The sequence below is a fragment of the Bos grunniens genome, chromosome 29 (assembly GCF_055505025.1).
Source record: "Bos grunniens cultivar Pamir isolate PY7600 chromosome 29, Bosgru_T2T1.0, whole genome shotgun sequence".
Lineage (NCBI taxonomy): Eukaryota > Metazoa > Chordata > Mammalia > Artiodactyla > Bovidae > Bos > Bos grunniens.
This window is the reverse complement of record NC_141193.1, coordinates 22,369,104-22,385,990: the sequence shown is the minus strand read 5'-3', so window position 1 is coordinate 22,385,990 and position 16,887 is coordinate 22,369,104. Positions and strand designations below refer to the sequence as shown.

Sequence of the window (16,887 nt, the reverse complement as noted above, 5' to 3'; positions counted from 1 at the left end):
GGCAACCCACTCCAGTATTCTTGCCTGGAGAATCTCAGGGATTGGGGAGCCTGGTGGGCTGCCGTCTATGGGGTCGCACAGAGTCGGACATGACTGAAGCGACTTAGCAGCAGCAGCAGGCCTTATCAATGAGCAGCCTCATGTTGAAGTTTTTGTTGAATAGTTGTAACACACACACACACACACACACACACACACACACATCCCTGGGGAAATACAACGTCTCCCTTCTCACTATAACCCTCTTACTCAAATGTCTTCAAAATGGCTGAGGATATTACCGTTAATCTCATTTCCCCAGACATTGATGGAGGAGAAAAACACTCAGAGTGTTACAGAATATTCTGAGCAATGGAAAACTGTGTGCTAAGGAAGGAAGTTGTCTCCTGAGCTGAACTCTGTAGTTCACTGCCATTAATGTTGTCATAATATTTTTCTTAAATAACAAAGCTGCCTAACATGACTATCCCACTTAACTTGTAATTTCAGACAGTTATTTCCATGTTAACTGGAGGAAATTAAGACATTAAACTGAAACACAAATGACTCTTGCTTTAAGTTGTTTTGAATGTCCCTATGAAGGAACTAGTTGTTATTGTATTTTCATTATTTTCGTTTCCACAAGTATTTATGGGCCCTGACAGAACTGTGGGATATTCAGAAGCTGAGATAAGCCCCCTTCCCCAAACTTAGGAGCTGCCAGTCATCTTGGGGACATTCTCTGCCTACGCGGCCAGCAGAGAAGTCCAGAAAAGAACATGCATGGAAAGGAAGGAGAAAATCGAGCTGAGTAGAGAGTCTAGGAGAAATGGAATTGGATGGAGAAAGAGCCTTGGGAATTGGCTATGGAGGATGAAAGACAGAGGCGGGAGGGAAGGGTGGGTGGAGAGGCAGTGGTCGGCACTTGAGTGAACTGGGAAATGAGATCCAGCTCTCCTGAGAAAAGATTTGTGTGTGTCTAGGACCCTGTGTGATTCTGATGGGAAGGGCATGAGCTTTAAAGTAAAAACACCTGTGCATCGATCCTGCGTCTGCTATTCATCAGCTCCGTGGCATCCAGGATGTTACCCTACCAAGAATCCTTTTCTTTGTCTGCATGCACGGTGCTGGCACGTCATACAAGGCTGTCTTGAGATTCCGTAAGCACATGCGTGGTGCTACTAGGTACCTGACAATCGCTAGCTCTCTCACCACCTGCCTCTTGTGGAGTATTGGGGTCCAGTAAGAGGTAGGAAGGGGCTTCCCTGGTGGCTCAGTGGTAAAGAGTCCACCTGTGATGCAGAAGATGCAAGAGACCTGGGTTCAGTCCCTGGGTGGAGAAGATCCTCTGGAGGAGGGCATGGCAACCCACTCCAGACAAGTGTTCTTGCCTGGAGAATCCCATGGACAGAGGATCCTGGCAGTCTACAATCTATAGGGTTGCAAAGAGTCAGACATGGCTGAAGCAACTGAGCACTCTTGCACACATGCAAGAGGAAGGAGAGAGATGTGGTTACAGAGAGAAGTAAACACCAGGCTGAGGAATTGGAGCTCTGTCTTGCCAGGCACAAAGACCCAGAGAAGCAGAGTAGTAAGGGTCATACTTTAGTTGGATCCATCTCACGGTGGCCTCTGTCCGGGAGGACTGGCCAGGCAGGGGAACTAGAGGCAGGGCCACAGTATTGCAGGAATTCTGTCATGGGATATAAGCAGCATCTCCTAGAACACAGGGATCGGGCTTAAAGACTTTGTGGATAAGAAGATGGGCAGAAGAACAAGTCAATGATGAACCTAGACCTTGGAGCCAGAGTGTAGAGACTGCCGTGATGCTGTGGACAGAAAGGAGCCAGGCGCCCTGAAAAACTGTTGGCGGGTCGGTACTGAGCACAGCTTGACTTAAGGTGACAGCTGGACACCCAGAGGAAACGTCAGGCTGAGAGGAAAGTCCTAGGGAGAGTGGTCAGCTCCAGAGGAATCTGTGAGTCACGCCCTCCCGTGGATCGAACCTGCGGTGTGCACAATTGTGCACGTGCATTTGTGTATGGTGCACGTGTGTGCACGTGTGTGTGTGATCTGCATGTGTGCACCACTCGAAGAGCTAGAGAGCATCGTGAGGGCTCGAGGTGGCCTTTGGTGGACGCCTGTGTCCACAGTGACCAGTAGGGGTGGGGCCACATTGAATAGGGTGGATCCCGGGGTCGTATGGGCACCGAGTTAAAGGGAAATGAGGTCAGGACAAGGCCGCTGGATTTCGTGAGAAGGTGGCTTTCAAAGAGAGGGCGGTTTCAGAGCCTGAGCCGACACAACTGCCCCCTTCCTGCCCAGCCATAACCTTTCTTGTCTGGACCGTGTTTGCGTCCGGCTTCAGTTGTTTATTCTTTCCTAGATTGCTGGGTCCCCCTCTTCCCTCATCTGTACCGCGTGTGAGTCTCCCCCTGCCCGAGTGTGCACAAGCATTATGAGAATGTCCTTTTGCTCTCTCCACCTCGCACACCTCGCCCTTGGGAGGCAGCTTCTCCATCCAGTGAAGGATGAAGCTGAGCTCTCAGGTGCTCAGGAAAAATACCTCGGGGTCATTCCAGCCCCTCTCTTCCTCTCACAGTTGACACCCGTGAATTCAGAAACCTGGTCGGACCAAACCCGTCACCACTGGTGTTCCCACCTTGGTCCGTGTCTCCGTTGCACCTGGGTTGTTGTGAAAACCCCCGACCCATTGTCCTGCTTCACCCTTTCCCTCTTCGGTCTGTTGTCAAGCCCACAGCCAGAAATTCCAACATGATAAGCAGATCCCACCACTCCTCTGCCCAAAAGCCGCCAGTGGCTTCCCATTTTGCCCAGAATGAAGATGCAAGCCTAGCCCCGCCCTGCCTGACCGGGTGCTTGCCAGTTCAGCCACATCTCCCAGAGCGGCCACACTGGCCTCCTCTGTTCCTCCAACATCCCCTCCCGCCTGGAACACTGTCCAGTCTCTGCTTTGCTGTCATCTAACCAGCGAGACGCCTATAGGTTGTCACCAATTTGACCACCTCGTAGAAAACAGCAACCCCCGCCTGACTCCTGATACCCAACCCCTTTGGTTCTGGCTTAATTTTGTCTGTCTTGAGTACTGTGCATTTGCTTGTCTATTTATTATCTAATCCAATTGTATTCTTTTTTTTAAGATTTTTTTTAATGTGGACCATTTTTAAAGTCTTTACTGAATATGTTACAAAATTTTTCTTTTTTTTGTATATTTTGGTTTCTTGGCCTCAAGGCATGTGGGATCTCAGCTCCTGGACCAGGGATTGAACCCATACCCCCTGTGTTGAAAGGCAAAATCTTAACCCCCGGACCACCAGGGGAGTCCCTAAAAGTGTATTCTATGAAGACGGAGAGTTTGTTTTCTTTATTGCTGTGAACTCAGTGCCTGGCACATAGTGGGTGGATAATAAACAGGAGCTGAATGAAGGAAAACTAACATTCGCAGGGTGCTTAAGATGTACTGAGCTGTGTCTTGAACACTTTGACTAATATTAAGCTGTTACTCTAAAGCATATCAAATAATACTCTACAGATTCCTCAAAGCAATCTGTAGAGTATTATTATTCCCATTGTATAGATGAGGAAACAGATAAATACAGATATAAATCAATATTTATTATTCAAGCTGAGGATTCAGATTAGAGGCAAAGAGCAAGGTAGAGGGGATGAGGAGATCATTCAACTTCCATTTGCTCTCATTCATTCACCCATGAAATATTCAGGAAGCACTTGAGTATGTCACGTCCTCTGCTAGTTTCTGTGGATCTGAAATTGAATAGAAAACTATTCTCAGTGTCCAGCCTGATGGTGGAAACAGCTGTTTAAACAAAACTTAGAGCAATATGGTAGGTGCTGAAAGAGATAGAAACTCATCATTCAGAAAGCATGGGCAAGAAAGGGTTTCATCTAGAGAAGTCAGAGAGGACTTCCTGGAGGAGGTGACATTGGCAGTGAATCTCTGAATGAGTGTTACATGTCTAAGAAAATAGGCTCTTCCTGGAAGGATACAGGCCAAGATCTTTTTTTTTTTTTTTTTTAAGATTTTTTTCTTTTTTTTAATGTGGACTGTTTTTAAAGTCTTTATTGAATTTGTTACAACATTGCTTCTGCTTTATGTTTTTAGAGGGTTTTAGCCCCGAGGCATGTGGGATCTTAGCTCCCTGACCAGGGATCAAACCCTCATTCCCTGCACTGAAAGGCAAAGTCTTAACCACTGGACCATCAGGGATTTTCGTAGGCCAAACTCTTGAGCCTGGCACGTGGGGCCACAGCTGAGTCTGCACTGGAGTCACGGCCTCGTCTCCTCCATAAACTTCTCATTGGTTCCTGGATCACGCTGCTATTTCCTACCCTTGCAAATACCACGTCCTCTGTCTGGACCGCCCTCCTCCCCACCCCTCAGTGTCCCCTCCACCCCAGGATGGCCCTGTGCCCTCTTTTGAGCTCCATATTACCCTCCTGACAGACTAGCTCACTGTCACGGTTGTGTGACCCCCTCCGAACCAGGACCCCTCTGGGGACAAACAGTCTTAACCCCGTCATTCTTGCTGCTGTGTGATATCAGCAGATCTCTCACGTGGTGGACATTCAATGTATTTTTTTTTTTTTTTCGGTCAAACTACACAATTTTTGAGATCTTAGTTCCCTGACTAGAGATCGAACCCGTGCCTCCTGCAGGGGAAGCGCGGAGTCCTAACCACTGGAAGGGAAGTCCCTCAACATAATTCTGCTGGACTGAGCTGAGCCTGGGCTGGAGGGGAGAAGAGGACTTTTGTGGTTGGGAAGACCCACCAGCATGAGAGTGGCTGGAAACAGCAGCTGAGCAGCCCTGGTGGAATGAGCTGTAGACTGAGGTCAGGTCCCTCAGGAGGTGGCGTCAAGGAAACAGTAGCTCCCGGGCTGTGGAGTGTGGGTGGGGCACACAAGGGGCCCTTACAATGGGCTGTGAGGAAAGGCTGAGCCTGCTAAGAGACATAAGCCCTGGGGGCCATCTGTGCACGTGAGGGTCGTGGCCAGAGACCCACGTGGGGCGCCTTGGAGTGGGAATTGGTCACAGGGTTGCAGGAACATCACTGCCTGCTCCCTGCACGCCTGGCCTGCCGATCGCCCAGCCTGGCCACCTGGTTGGAGGGCTCTTCCTAAACCTGGAACGAAGCACTCCCTACCAGATTGATAATAACAAAAATAAAATAATAATAATGGCGGCAAGCGGTTTTTGAACACTCTGCACCAGGCATTGTGCTAAACACTTGGCATGTGTGTCCTATTCAGTCCTCTCTGGGGCAGGGGGAGGTTTATTAGTATTATCCCTATTTTACAGATACAGTCAGTGAGGCACAGAGGGTGCCCCAGCTGGCAAGAAGCAGAACCAAGATTCAAACCCTGGCATTGAGAATTACATGCAAAGGAGGGGTTTGTTTTTTGTGCTCACTCGCTTCAGTCAGGTCCAACTCTCATAGCCCCATGGACTATAGCCCGCCAGGCTCTTCTGCCCATGGAATTTTCCGGGCGAGAATACTGGAGTGGGTTGCCATTTCCTCCTCCAGGGGATCTTCCCAACCTGGGGATAGAACCCTCGTCTCTTGTGTCTCCTGCTTTGGTAGGTGGGTTCTTCACCACTAGCTCCACTTGGGAAGCCCAGAAAGGAAGGGATAGTCCATTCACGTAGGGGAGTCGCCTCGGGGTGCTCAGTGTGCTTGAGGGTGCCTGGAGTGCAAGGGGGTGAGTGTGCATGAGTGTGTGTGTTTGTGTGCATGGTTGAAAGAAAGAGAGAGGTGGGTGCAGAGAGAGGGGTTTTAGTGACTGCTGATGTCAGGTGTTATTTGTCCGGACAGGACATACCCAGATCCAAACAGGCAGAGCCCCAGATTTCACCTCTGCAGGGAAACCTGAAAACAAAACAAAGGCTCCAGACCCAGGGAAAGCTTCCTGGGACCCGGACACATGGCGGGCATCTAATATGTGTTAGATGACTCACAAAGATAGACACATTTCTGACCTAGGGGTGGGAAGATGAAATTCTGAGCTCTAGCAGATTGCAGCGTGTGGCCCTGGGCGAGTCTTGTCCTCGCTCTAGTCCCCGGCTCCCTCCTCCCGGAAATGAAGGTGATGGTAATAGATGCTTATTTCAGCCCCGGGCTGAAACTTGGCTGCACAAGTTGCAAGCCCGAGCTCAAAGATAGCAGCCTGCTCAGGCTTCCTCCGGGGCCCTGGCCTGGCTCTGGCCCACGAAGCTTTTGTTTGGAGTCAGATCAGATGCTGCCAGTCCACTGAAGGAGGTGGGAGGACTGGAAAAAGACCACAGACAGTGAGGACAGAGGGCAGAGAGAAAAACATCTCAGCTCATATTGGATGTCTCAGGGATGCAAGACCCTCCAGTCCATATCCCCTGGGGAAAGGGGGGCGGCCAGGCCATCCTTCCCCTTGGGTCCATCAGACAAAAGGTCCTAAACTCTCATTGCCCAGGACCCTGGCATAGGGACAGTGCCTCCAGAGCGGGACTGACTCCTGCGTGCAGGAAGGAACGTGGCATCTGATTTCACTTCCCACAGCTGCTAGCATAACGTTGATATTTTTTTGTGGTTGCAGACAGAGTAAAGAGAGAATAAAGTGTTGAATTGTTTGGCATTATCAAGGATTTCAGCTCCCCAGGACTCCTGCATAAAGAGATGGAAATAGAACCGCCGGAGCCAAGAAACACATAGAAGTATATGAATTTATTACATATTATCTTTCCTCCTTCCAAACAGCCCTGGAAATGTCAAAAGATCATCTATTGTTTCATTGCAGGCTTTGGGTTTGGGGGGCTCTGGGCTGAAGCATGAGACGGGCACTAGGAGAAGAAGATACACATGTTTTCCCAGGGCCAGCTTTCTCATTCTTTCCTTTCTGGGTGTGAGTTTCACAGATGGATTGGCTGATATTTAGGCCAGAGCAAGCACGAGATCACACATTTGCACGCTTGTAAATGTGTCAGTGCCTACTGTGTGCAGGGCTCTGAGTGTGGTGCTACTGGAGATCCCAGGGCTGGTGTGAGGGGCTCTGGGCCCAGTGCTGATGGTCCACTATGTGGTCATAGCATCTTGGACGCAGCTAGCTCCGTCTGCCTGGAGAATCCAGAGAGAGGCTGGCTGTGATGCCTGGAGGAGATCCAGGAAGGCTTCCCAGAGAAAGTGACATCCGAGCTGGACCTTGAAGGAGGAGTAGGCTTTCTGCTGGCCCAGGAGGGGAGCACCAGCATCGCAGGCACAGAGAAGATAGCAGGATAGCAGGAGCTGAAAGGCCACACCCAGGCATCAGACCTAGAAGTTGGGCCTAAAGGGCAGAGGGTACCTGAGTCCAGAGCTGCCCCAGCCCCTGGCCACCCATTGAGTAACTGAGGCCGTGTCTGATAAGAGATCTGTTTTGTTCTCTCCCTGATGCTGCAGTTGTTCAATCTCTCAGTCATGTCTGACTCTTTGCAACCCCATGGACTGCAGCACTCCAGGCTTCCCTGTCCTTCACCATCTCCAGGAGTTTGCACAAACTCATGTTTGTTGAATCAGTGATACCATCCAATCATCTCATCCTCTGTCACGCCCTTCTCCTGCCCTCAATCTTTCCCAGCATCAGGGTCTTTTCTAATGAGTCAGCTCTTCTCATCCAGTGGCCAAAGTATTGGAGCTTTAGCTTCAGCATCAGTCCTTCCAATGCATATTCAGGATTGATCTCCTTTAGGATGGATTGGTTTGATCTCCTTGCTGTCCAAGGGGATTTTCAAGAGTCTTCTCCAGCACCACAGCTCGAAAGCATCAATTCTGCAGTGCTCAACCTTTTTTACGGTCCATCTCTCACATCTGTACATGACTACTGGGAAAACCATGGCTTTGACCTTATGGACCTTTGTCGGCAAAGTGATGTCTCTGCTTTTCAGAGACTAGACACTGTCTAGCCTCTGATGCTGATATGGGTGTGGTTCTCCACCTGTGGCACTCCCACTGACCACCTGGCCCCACTGCCTTCAGCAGGCTGGGCTTGCAGCTGGGCTCAGAGCCCTCCAGGAGGAAGTTGGCCTCTAACTCACTCCCCAGCTGCCCTCCTCAGGTTGGAGAGAGGCCCACTAGTGGGGAACTCTTGGCTACCCTGTGTACAGGGACGCCACAGGGCAGAGGAGATTGGGGTAACCCTCCAGGGTCAAGGCCCCCAAGGCTTCCACTGCCAGGAGCCATCAGTCTCGTGTACACACGATGCCTGACAAAGAAGCAGGACAGGCAGGTGGGCCAGGAGCTCCCACCCCCAGCTTTTCCTCTTTGACTGGACACCCCCTCAATGGGAGCTTCAGGATCCCCTCCTCCCAGCCCTCCCCACCTCTCTTTCACCAGGAGGTCACAGAAGTCAGGGGATGTCTGAGTTTTGAGAGACCTTGAGGGCCGCAGAAGCCTTTGGTACAGTGTGGTTGTCCAGCTTCAACCTGGACCCCCAGCTCTAACCCGGCTCCTCAGCCCACAAGGTGCCCTTTTCAGGGCTGGTGGGCTCTTCCTTTCACCCACCTGAAGACTTCCGCCAATGGCTTCCTCCTAAACAGGGAGGTTTGTGAGCGGCCAGTTGTCCAGAGGTCAGGCTTTGTCAACTCCAGGCTCTAGAAGGGACAGGCCGAGGGGGCCCAAGTGTTTGCCTGGTTTCTGCAGCAACTAACTTGTTGCCGCCGTGCTGGGTGCGGAGAGCCAGGCAAAAGACTCCTTCCACCCGGACGGCTATGTCTCCCATCTTCCAAAACCTTAATCCCCACGGGGGTGCGAGGACCCCAGCCCTGGAAATAAGCATAACCTTAGTCGCTTACCTTTGGAGTCTGCTTTTCAGTTTTCATCTCCTGTTTGCACTTGTTTCCTTGTGAGCCTCAGACTCCCCTGAGGGGTAAGGAGAACAAGCATTGCCTCACCATCACTTTTATAGATGAGCACATGGGGGCCCAGCCCGGGTGCCGTGTCTAAGTGCATACAGCTCATTTGTGGAGAGCTGGCACTGGGCCCCAGCCTCTCTACTGCGCCCCCAGGGAGGCCTCAGGCCCTGGAAAAGGGGCAAGGGCAGTGGTGGGTCCTTCCCCGCCCAGAGCCAGCACCAGTCTGGAGACTCCGCACCTGGCCTCGGCCTCCCCTGCCCTGATTCAGGAAGTCTGGCGCCCGGGCCTCTGAGATGCCTCCCATCCTCAAGGCTCCTGCTTTATCAGAAAACTGCTGCTTAAACATTTCTCCTTCTGCTTTGGGGAAACGTTGACAGAAATGGAGGACAGAGCTGAATCAGCATTGCAGAACCGTGGGAAGAATTGGGCCTCCATGTAGGAACAGGCATTAGGAAGGTGACACAGAGAAAAACCCCATCTCTACCCCTTACCACCAGAGGATGCGGAGGCCGGTGGGTGAGAGCAGATGCAGGGGTCCTCACCTGCACGATAACATGGTAACGTGTTCACTGCCTAACTCTCTACCCGCCCTCCATCCACACTCCCTCCCTGCTGCCTCAAGATGGACATGAGCAGCCTGTCTGAATTAGGGGCTCTGTTGTTGTTGTTCAGATGCTCAGTCATGTCCATCTCTTTGAAACCCCATGGACTGCAGCACACCAGGCTTCCCTGTCCTTCACCATCTCCTGGAGCTTGCTCAAATTCATGTCCATTGAGTTGGTGATGCCATCCAACCATCTCATCCTCTGTCGTCCCCTTCTCCCCCTGCCTTCAACCTTTCCCAGCGTCAGGGTCTTTTCCAGTGAATCAGCTCTTCGCATCAGGTGGCCAAAGTATTGGAGCTTCAGCTTCAGCATCAGTCCTTTCAGTGAATATTCAGGGTTGATTTCCTTTAGGATTGACTGGTTTGATCTCCTTGCTGTCCAAGGGACTCTCAAGAGTCTTCTCCAACACCACAGTTCAAAAGCATCAATTCTTCAGTGCTCAGCCTTCTTTAGGAGCTTAATGCAGGCCAATCCCACAGGCTTCCTGAAGAATGCAGGGAGGTTGCTGGACTCTTGGAATGGCAAGGGAAATGGTTGGAAGGGACCCTCATCACCCGTGGAGAGCGAGTGTACGTATGGGAGCTTGGCTGCCTGGTGGAGCCAGAGAATGGCTCTGAATCTCCACAGGGAGGGCCCCTCAGAAACGGGTTTGCTTGGGTAGAGACCAGAAGGAGCCGGTGCCCTGGACTGTGGCCCCAGCCCCAGGGACCTGTCTCGCCCAGCTCTGGCCCTGAAAGAAAGACTTTCCATTCCCCTTCCCAGGAAACCCCCTCACTTACGGGAAACTGGGTGTTATCTTAAGGTCTGTAAATGGCCTGCCTGCTTTTCCAGCTGGAGCTGTTCATTCAGGACAATTAGCATGCAGTTTAGAGCTCGAATGGAACATATGGCGGGGGGTCCCCAGGAACGAGAATATGGCATCCTGAGAAGAAGGGGAGTGGCCTAGCTAGGAGCTGAGGGGTGTTTGGAAAGGGGGTGCTCTAAGCAAGTACCCCTGCTCTCTGTGGGAGGGAGCAGAAGTGTGGACTTGCACACACGCCTTCTGCATCCCAGATCATGACTGCATCCGATGTCCCTTAAGCCGGCATTTTGTCAGGAGAGTGGAACAGCCCCATGAGCCTGGGGGATGTCCTCCTCTAGGCAGCTTCAGGGTAGATGCCCAGGGTCTCTGTTGGGTAAAGATGGGGATCCTGAGGAGCTCCTATTTATCCAGACATCCCTGGATGTTCATTCATTCCCTAAATACTGAAAATACTGATGGCAGGGGCTACTCTGTGCCAAGAACCATCCCAGGTATTAGAGAGAGACATTGTGGAGGTAACAAGCCAAGACCCCTGCCCTCGTGGTGTTTCCACTCTAGCATGGAACCTCACATGTGGCACAGCGGTCAGTTGCAGGTTTGCCTTCCCAACTGACAAGGTCGGCACTGTGATTGCCTTTTTACATGCAAGCAAATGGAAACTCAGAGTTTGTAAAAACCTGTCCAAGTTCTCCGAGCTAGGAAGAGGCATGGTCTGGATCTAAACCCATTGGCCCCATGCCCATGGCGCTCACCTAGCCTCAGGGGCAGACAAGACACCCCAGCCCACACGGCCGGCCTCCAGGTGGTCTGCGCGGCCGTAGGATCACCGACTCCGGCGCAGGGAGGTGTACGGATTGCTCTGGCTTCGCTTTCCCGGAGGAAAAATGGCTCCTGGAGATTTAGTGACCTGCCTAAGGTCATCTCGAGTCACACTGTCGTCCAAGAGGAGCCTGGCAGTTTTTTCTAGGGAACCATGCTAGCTTGTCAGTTCTTCTCAGCACTCCCGCAGCTGTGTTCCCGTTAAGATCCAGCCCCCTGCCAGCTCCAGAGGCCAGGGACCCCCCTATTCAGGTCCCCCTGCCCTGCCTGTCCCGGGTCAGAGGGACCCACGGGCTGGACAGGGACTGACTCCCCTGGGCCAGGATCTGGAGGCTCCAGGGAGGGGCCCGCCAAGCAGTGTGGCTGTGCCACCCCCAGCCCGAGTTTGTGCTCGAAGCAATGACTGTAAACAGGTGTCAGGTGTCTTGCAGGGTCAGGAGCTAAACAGTACTCTTGTCTGGAAGAAAAATTGCAGTAACAGCATCAGGGCAACTGCAGAGGTGAAGCAGGGGTGCGGGCATGCGGGGGAGAGGAGAGGCAAACTGACCGTTGTGCAGCAGTTATGAGACTTAAATTGAAGCCCAGGGCAGGTAAAGAACAGAGCTATAAATCCAGCCTCCTGAAGGAAGATTCTGGAGATAGGAGACACGAGTTCACTTAAAATATGTCTGAGATGAGAACCAAAGATCGTTATTTTTGAGTAAGGATATAAAATGCTAAACACTGCCTTTATTAGTCCTTTCTAAAAGCCAGGTGTAAAATACTGCCATTCCCAAGATCGTGTTTTTCCTTTTTTTGTCTTTTAATGGCAGAAATTAAAATCTCTTTAAGCCATTAGCCATCACTCCTCAAGGTGAGCCCGCAAAGCTGTTGTGCCAGGGACCCCTCCCCTCACCCAGGGGGCAAGCTGGCCGCCCCCCTAAGCCTCGCACACCTTTCCCCAGCCCTCCCTGGCTGGCACCAAGTGCCCGCCTGGCAGCAGGTGGCTGAAAAGACTGAGAAGTTTTATGGGTCTGCCCCAGTAGACCCTGTCTCCCACCAGTCGCCAATTTGGCTGGTTGCTTCCTGCTCACAAATACCTAATGCTGAAGATATTCGGCCCCTGGAGCATGGCCAGGCGGGCCTTCCTGGGGGTGAGCAGCTCACTGGCTCAGTCCGGGGTACTCTCAGATGGCACTTCTGCTCCCCATGCCAGCTCTCTTTCTTCCTTCCCACCCTGTCTTTCTTCCTTTTCTTTTTTCTTTTCTTTCCATCAAAGGCTGATGCTACCAGAGAAAAAGTTCATAAAAATGTTATGTCCACCATAAAACCCCTAATGTGGCATTCTGCATGATCCATGCATTAACATTAACATTTCCCAGACAGTTATTGTGAGATAATGGTCCCAGCCATAATTCAGCGGCAGCGTTCCTTCGAGCAAATGTTATGGAGGAATAAATGACTTGCCGAGTGTGCTGCTGCATTGGGGGTGGGGGGAGGTGAGCGGCTCGAAAATGCAGACTCTGGACCTTAGAGACCCCAGCATGGCTGCAGAGGGGTCTGGGGCTCATTCTAAGTCTGACCACGGACTCTCTATGGACCACGAGGCCAAGCCCTTTACATTCTGTCCCTGTTCTCCACAGTCCCCATCCTTCTTCTGAGGGCTATATTAGGAGGATTGGCCAGGGAAAAGGACGCGAGGCACCCGCTCACATGCAGGGCTGAGAGGGTGATGAGCGGTTTCGGTACCTTGACCAGCAGCATCCTTCTTTCCATCACTCCCCCTGCAGCCCCAGCACACCACCCTCACCTCTGGTGCAGCACTTACCACCTTGGGTTTTCATTATCTGTTTACATGGCTGTGTCCCCTGCTCTAACCGTGCCCTCCATATAAGCAGCAAACACATCTTAGTCTTTTTGGTAACCTAGCCTGTAGCAGATGCTCATTATGTGTTGGTTAAAAGTGGGGAAGCATGGATGGGTGGAAGGATAGGTAGATGGATGGATAGTTGGATGAGGGAGAGCAACAGAAAAAGATCCAGAAATGAAAGCAGGCCATTAGATGAACAGGGTTTGACGTATGTGATAAAGGAGGAAATACCTGAAACAACATTTACGGAGGAAAATCATAAGCGTGTGGGCTCAAATGGGCCTTCGGGGCTTGCCACCGTGCTCCTTTCACTCGTTCTGAACAGGATACCTAGAGGGTTGGGTTCAGCTCTCTACCACCTGTCATCTTGCCACTGACACGCAGGCTAGTCATATACAAGAGAACCTTTCTCTATTCTCAAGGAGCTTGCTTCCTAGTGCAGGGGACACAGGAGGCACAGAATTGACCTAGTGGGTGAGTCCGCAAAGTGGTTGTGCCAGGGACCCCTCGCCTCACCCAGGGGTCAAGCTCACGACGGGTGCCGCCGTGGGAAACGTCCTCAACTGGGAGACTAAAGGGTGGGACAAAGGATCCGGGCCTTGGAGGATGAACAAAACCAGAAAAGGCAAACCTGGAGGCCAGGGAGAACATTCGAGAAGAGGGAGCCATGTGGGCGAAGGCACAGAGATGGCTGGAAATAAGGATCCCTCGCAGATGCTTAATTCGTATCCCCAGGTGTTGAGCGCACGATCCCGGGAGACCATTTGGCTCTTAGGTCGGCCTTCCTTAGAACCTACCCCTTTTCTGCTCCTCGCTGCTCCCTCCTGACCGGTTATCAGCCTGTGGTCACGCTCTCAGCCGCGTGGCTGGCTCTCTGGCTTGTGCCCAGGCTGGGCCCTGCCAGCTCCACGGATGGCAGCTTCTCTGCTACCTCTGCCCAGTCCCGCTCAGCCCCGGGGGAAGGTGCAGCAGGAGCCCACCTTCCTTCCTGAAGTGCTGGCAGCGGGGGATCTCTGTGAGGAGCAAAAAGGAGCATGAGGGCTCTCTTCCAAATGCCACACATCCTGAGACTATGATCTTTCCCAAGAGCAGTGCCCAGAATGCGTGACCAGATTTATTATGCCGGCGAAGGAGATGGCAACCTCTGCAATGCATTCAAGGGACCCTGGAGAGGCTTGGCCCCAATCAGAAACACCTTCCTCGCTCAGGGATCTCGTCATGTCTTAGAGCCGGCGGGGACCTCAGAGGTCAGTGAGTTTAACCTGCCATACCATGAAGGTACCTCCAGCAGCAGACTTTTGTCCCCTTCCTAATAACTCCCGGGGAGGGCGGCTCTTCCTGCTGGGGCAGCTCTCGCTTGTAGAACACCCTCACGTGATGGGGAGATTTGTCTCTGTCACCTCCACCTCTCTGTCTCAGTTCTGTCCTCCAGGCAGCCCAGTGTGAAACCAACGTGTCCTCGGCATATGCTGCAGCTGCGTTGTGTGTGTGTGTGTGCTCAGTCGTGTCTGACTCTTTGCAACCCCTTGGACTGTAGCCCACCAGGCTCCTCTGTCCATGGGATTCTCCAGGCAAGAAGACTGGAGTGGGTGCCATTTCCTCCTCCAGGGGATCTTCTCGACCCAGGGATGGAACTCCTGCACTCTTGCATTGCAGGCGGGTTCTTTGCCGCTGGGCCCCTTTACTACCTGGGAAGCCCCTCCTCTGCACAATGGCTCTAATTTAAATACTGAAGGTAATACGCACTCCTCCCCCCACGTCTTCTGTTCTGCAGGTGTCTACCTTTCTCTGGCATCCTAGCCTCCCTCCCCAGATGCACAGCTGATGATCAGGTCTCCCCTTCGGACGTAAACACAACCCTCCAAAGTGGTCTGAGCCATTACCCCCTTCACCTGGACTCGTAGGAGGGCAGCCTCAGATTGCAATTACCTTTTTATTGCTTTTGGCAGCCACATCATAACACTAGTACCTATTGAATTTTTTTTTCATATGTGATGCTTTTAAGCTCCATCTCCCTCACTTACACTGTCTGCATTTTACTCTCCCAGTATAACTTTATTTCTCTCTGTTCAACAGGCCTTGCTTTCAGCCTGTGTTTCCTGCCTCACACGCTTTCAATCTTAATTCTGTCTTTAAACACATTAAGTATCCCTTCCGTGTGTGGATGGTAGACACACCTTCTACAGTGGTATGCAAATTGTTGGTAACGATGCTCAACACCCCGAGCTGGTTATTTCAACATGAAAGACCTCCCTTCATGCTGAAATGTACTAATCAATACTGACTGGGGACAATCACAATCTAGCTAAAAGTTCACCTACCACTTTCCCCATCCAACTTACTCCTTTTTAGTGAAACATAGCACACACGCAATATCATGTTAGTTTCACGTGTGCTGCCTAGTGATGTGATATTTGCATGTATTACAAAATGCCTCCCATGGTAAGTCTGCTGCTGCTGCTGCTGCTAAGTCGCTTCAGTCGTGTCCAACTCTGTGCAACCCCATAGACGGCAGCCCACCAGGCTCCCCCGTCCCTGGGATTCTCCAGGCAAGAACACTGGAGTGGGTTGCCATTTCCTTCTCCAATGCATGAAAGTGAAAAGTGACAGTGAAGTTGCTCAGTCGTGTCTGACGCTTAGCGACCCCATGGACTGCAGCCTACCAGGCTCCTCCGTCCATGGGATTTTTCAGGCAAGAGTACTGGAGTGGGGTGCCATTGCCTTCTCCGATGGTAGGCCTAGTAACTGTTTATTTGTCCCTGTGCATCCAGCTTACACTTCCATCTTATCCCATCTTATCCTATCCAGACAGATATTGTGAAAGATGTCACAGAGCTTGCTAAAATCAAGATAGGTCTTGGAATCTTCCTTATCTACCAGCCTAGGGATTCTAAGTGTTTTTTAAGGGCCATAAAGTTAGTTTGATGTGATTGTTTTTCAATGAAACTATTCTGGTTTGGGGTCGTCACTTATTTCTTCCATAAATATTCCAATTTGGAATTTTTGTTAGCAATGAATATCAGACTCACTCTCATGTCGCTTCCAGAATCTAATGTTTACCACTTTAAGAAAATACAACTTCTGGGACTTCCCTGGCAGTCCAGTGGTTAAGATCTCACCTTGCAATGCTGGGGCTGCTGGTTCAATCCCTGAAACTAAGATCTCACATACCTTTTAGCCAAAAAAGAAAACCCCAAAAACATAAAACAGAAGTAATATTGTAACAAATTCAATAAAGACTTTAAAAAATGATCCACATCAAAAAGATCTTTTTTTAAAAAAGAAAGACAACACAGCTTTTGCATCTTCCATCTCTAAAAATGATTTCTTTCCATCAGTTCACAAATAGATAGCAGTGGTTCTACAGTTCGAAGCTCTTTCCTTACTCTAAGATGTGATTTGCTTGTGTCTGCAGCCTTGATTTTATTTAAAGCTATAAGATGCTCATTTACCATCTCCTCACCTATCTCAAACTTGAAACCTTTATAAATCATTTTTCTGGTTTGATGATCACTGTCCTTGAAGAAAACAAAGCAAAGTGGGAGTTAAATCATTTGCTTTCCTTCTGTCATCTGTAACCTCCTCCGTCTGCCCCAGGCTGTAGCCGCCTTCATCCCTTATTTTTGTCTCTTTCTGTTTGCTTCAAGTATTGCTTTTTTTTTTTTTAAGAGAGAGAAGAGAGGGAGCGGGTGAGGGAGGGGGTGTAGGGAGGAGAGTGTTTTCAGTCTCCACTTCATTCTAGTCTTTGGCCTTCCCAGCGCACTTCTAATGGGTTCAGGCTACTCTTGTGTCTTGTTTTTTGTTGATAAGCCCCTCCTTTCATCTTCTGCATGTGTGCTTCTAAGCCATCGTGGAGCTCAGATTTGAAAATGCAGGCAAAAGATGCGATGTCCATTACATTTCTTATACCCCATTAGAAAGACATAGGTAAAAC

The 16,887-nt window shown here is 50.8% G+C and overlaps 1 protein-coding gene across 8 annotated transcripts in view; it reads left to right on the top strand.

The window, feature by feature from the left end:
- PKNOX2 (PBX/knotted 1 homeobox 2) overlaps positions 1-16,887 on the top strand; it is a 298,210-nt gene that overhangs the window by 150,220 nt on the left and 131,103 nt on the right. The window contains exon 1 of one of the 8 annotated variants that reach the window (XM_086385526.1): positions 14,046-14,200. The exons of the other annotated variants lie outside the window; for them this stretch is intronic. The gene's annotated coding sequence lies outside the window, so the exon portion shown is untranslated. Of the gene's footprint in view, positions 1-14,045; positions 14,201-16,887 lie in introns of those variants that run through there. 8 annotated transcript variants of the gene reach the window in all.